Here is a 4,513-nt window from a genome sequence, read left to right on the forward strand (position 1 = left end):
GAATCACTAAAAGATGAAGCTTTGTAAAGGAGGAAGGGCAGGCAAGGTTCTTTGAGTAGATGTGATATCTTTTATTAGACTAGTTGAGTAGTTGGGAAAAAGTTCTTAGCAAGCTTTTGGACGCAGGCACCCTCCTTCAGGCATAGGGAGTCTCTGCTACGGCTGTACAAAATTTCACCAGCTGTTTCATTTCAATACTGTTTCAACTCATTTTGAGTTTGCAACAGCAGAATCAAAACACAATGAAGGGCTTTGAAGCAGCCTCAAAACGAAATGAGGGCAGTCGAAACATTTTGGAAGTTTTGAAACATTTTGAGTTTCGAAGCTGAAGCTGGGCTTGCCTGCAGGGAAGCAGAAAGTAAGGAGAGGGAGGGGGAAGACGGGGGAAGGAAACAGTGAAGACGTGCCTTAACACATGCACTGGAGAAGAAGCTCCTGCAGGAGAGGAAAGAAAGGCTCTGTCACAGTTTAGCTGCCTGAGATGCTGCTGGTGCTACCGTGCTGCTCCTCACTAAGTTATTGTTTTACCTGTTGTCATTTGAAGTGGTGGACTGAGATGAGGCTGTAGGGGAGGAGGAGACCTCATTGGGGCATGCACGCACGCACGCATGCACGCACGCACGCATGCACACACACACACACACACACACACACACACACACACACACACACACGTCACGAGTTTTGCTTTTCAGCAGCTTGAGGTACAGTTTCCCAGAAACCCCTGCACCTATCTCCTTTAAAGCTGGCAGGCTTGATGGCCTCATCAGGGTCTACCATGCCTGCAGTTTTCACCCCCTATGCCTTCACACTTACAAGTGACATGAGTTTTGCTTTCAAGATCTTGAGGTGCAGTTTCCCAGAACCTCCTGTACCTATATCCTTGAAGCTTGGCAGGATTAATTCCCTTAGAATGGGCTACCATCCCTAATATTATCATGCAAATATACCAAAAAATGACAAAGTTATAGGCAGTAGCATTCTTCCCCATTATAGCTTATGGGCAAAACATTGAAACAGCATCAAAACAGTGAAACAGTTTTGATGAAACAAAATGGAACAGTGCTTCAAACCAAATGAAACTTGAAACAAAACACTGTCCCAGCAAAATGGCAAAACAGAAGTCAAAATGAAACAGTGCTGTTTCACACAGCCCTAGTGTCTGCTGGTCTGAGGAAGGTATTCAGGTTGTAGCCGTATTGGTCTAGAGGCGAAAGGAATCAGAACTCATGGTACAGGTGATCTCTTTTATTATACCAACTAGATTTTTGCAAAAAAAGTCTTTAATTGCAAGCTTTGGGGCACAAGCACCTTTCTTCAGGCATAGGAGAAAAGATTGTAAAAATTCTCCTGGGTAGAAATGAAAGTTCATATTTCATAGGAGAGCTGAAGTTATGGCAAAAGCTCCTGGTTCGAACAGTACATTTTCTACAGGTTAGACTCAGAGAAAAGTTGGAATAGTCTGTTTACATCAAAGTTGTTTGGTGGTAAGCAGGTTGTAGTCATATTTCCTTCTGATTATATTGTTTCATATTTCACAGAGGAGTAAAAAGATGGAATGCTCTTCTGGGCAGATATTTCTTGTGTGGTGAGGTGTCTGAGTCTGTGATGAAGCTCTGTGATGATGCAAATTACCTCAAACAAAGGCAGGAGCAGGGTCTCAGGTCTCAGGTGGTCAAACTTGCTTTTTCCTTGTAAAATTATGAAGATTTCATTTTAAAAAATGGCTAAAATTCAATATCTTCCATGTGTCAGGTATTTAGGTTGTAGCTGTATTGTTCTAGAGGCAAAAGGAATCAGAACTGGTAGAAGAGGAAAGAACTCAACCTTGAATCCTTCCTCCAAAGAACAAGAGGAGAAACGCTGCCTCCGCTTCTAGTACCAGATACACTAATAGGTTCAGCAAATACTTTTCTACTTCCCAGCTCTTTTTAAAAGCTTCAAAGGGAAGGAATGGAAATTTTTCTCTTTCATACAATTCAGAATAAAGGTAGCACTTATTTACCATCTACTTTTGCCAGCAGACATGACAATGTGTCTGCATACCAATATTGTGCCATTTATCTGTTGAATTGGTATGACTTCCTTCATATGGATGTAGTTATATTGGTATAAATGTGCTTATATCTTCATAGCTATTCATATATTGGAAGGGGAATGAGGTATACCAGCATAAGGCATGTTTATAGCAACAGCATCCACAGGATAGTGGCAGCAACCATCTGTAGGATAGTCATGGTGTCATTCAAATGTCTCCTGCATGACATTTTGACAGACTCCTCTTTGGTTGCATCATTTAACTACACAAAAGTTTCAACACATTCCTCATACTAGAAGACTTCACTTCCTTTCTGAGTAGACTTGTGCATCAAGACCTTACTTAGTAGCTGAAATAGAGTTTTAACTGAGATTTGCAAAATTGCCTAAAGAGTTTCAAAATATAAGTCTCACTGAATTGGGCTACGAAATACCATATATGCTTTTGCAAATATCTTGCTTAGTAATATGAAATCTCAGGAAGGATACACCTTCTAGCTCATGGATACATATCCTGTTGGGAGAGTTTTTCAAAAATGCTCAGTGCTGGTCAAACTCCAGTTAAGTGAACAGGAGCAGAGTTGCAATGAAACTAAGCACTTCTAAAAATTCAGTTCTAGGTGACTATTCTATATTTATGTTAAATGTATGTAGGGCAACTACTGGTGCCAGCATAGTGCATTCAACTTAGTGGGTCTCTACCCAGTAACACCCTTCATCTCCTCAGTCTCCCCCATTTTGTATTCTCGTCTGCCACACCTTGATGTAATAAATCAACAGAGAGTTTGCCCTACAGGCAAAGAGAGGCTCAGCTAGGGGCCCTTGATTGATCATTGGCTTCCCTGGCCTTGTTCCACTTTTACTCTGGCTGCACAGTCTAGCTTGGAGCCCACTGTCCAGGGCTGCAAACTTCTATTTCAGCTATGGTCACACCCTCATGACCTCAGGTTCTAGGCCCCATGAGTCCCTTACATTAACCTTGGGACCAAGGGTCCTGCTTTCATATGCTTCAACACTGCCTCTCAGTCTCTGGCAGTTGCCTCTCACAAGCTCCGTGCTTATCCCTACTCTCTATTTTCTGTCCTCTGAACACCAAGTCTGAGATTGGCAGTGTCCCCAGGCACCCTTTTCAATGGCCTCCACACACTCCACTTACAACTACAATCCAGTCCCCCAAATGAAAGGAAAACCACTAACATGGGCATCTGCCCTGGCTCAAACAAAATGCCCCACCTGAGTCACCCTCACCCTGCAGTGGTGCTTGAAAGAAACAAAAACAGGAAAAGACTCAGAGTACTTACATTATTCCCAAAAAGGGTTCTTAGGTTTCCTTCACCCTGGCTCTTCACAGCCCTGGCTTGCCCCTGGGCTCTCCCCTCCAGAGCCTTGCTCACTGTAGCTCCTACAGCCAAATTCCCTCTCTGGCCTGAAGCTTGGGCTTATAAAGTGTCTTCTGGGTCACCTGGCCTTCTACTTCTGCCCCTGGGCCATCAGGCACTGCCTGCATCATGGCTTGAGGGACATCTTGTCTCAGGCTTCCCTGTTAGTTTGGTTTCAGCAACACAAAGAAAGCATGAGTAGAAAGAAAAAGGAAAAAAAAGAAATAAAGGGATGAACAGAAAGGAAGAGAGGGCCTAGACCCTTTCCCTCTTCTAGTAACAGGGTAGGGGCCCTGTTACAATGTACGCCACCACAACAACCTCTCTCTACCAGAGGAAAAAGCCATAGAATCTCTAAGATCTAACCACCAAATAGAAATAAAACCAGCAGATAAAGGAGGAGCCATAGTCATCTTAAACCGTGAGGATTACATGAAGGAAGCCAAGAGACAGCTCTCTGACACCACCTACTACAAAGAACTACAAGAAGATCCTACTCCCCTTTTCACCAAAAAACTCAACAATACCATCAAATCATTTCCATCAAGATTACAAGAAAAACTACAGACCTTGATCCCCCCGCTACCTAACCCGGGGACTTTTTACATGCTCCCTAAAATCCACAAACAAGGGAACCCTGGCAGACCTATCATATCCAACCATGGGACCCTAACTGAGGAAATATCAGGTTTCGTTGAATCAATCCTAAAACCGCTTGTCACCCACAGAGCAAGTTTTGTACAAGACACTACAGACTTTCTACGGAAACTTAAAAACATAGACCACCTTCCCAGCAACACACTCCTAGCCACCATGGACGTTACCAGCCTATATACCAACATCCCACACCTGGATGGCATCCAAGCCTGCCTTACATATCTACAGGAACAAGATTACAACCCAGAATACAGACCCAAAGATATTACTGACCTTATACACTTCATCCTCACACACAACAATTTCACTTTTAATAATCAACACTTCCTCCAGATGATGGGAACAGCTATGGGCACTAAAATGGCCCCACAGTATGCCAACCTTTTTATGAGCCACCTGGAAGAAGACTTCCTTAAGAACTGCACCATCAAACCCTTGCT

Source organism: Alligator sinensis, unplaced genomic scaffold (genome assembly GCF_000455745.1).
Source record: "Alligator sinensis unplaced genomic scaffold, ASM45574v1 scaffold1092_1, whole genome shotgun sequence".
Taxonomy (NCBI): Eukaryota; Metazoa; Chordata; order Crocodylia; family Alligatoridae; genus Alligator; species Alligator sinensis.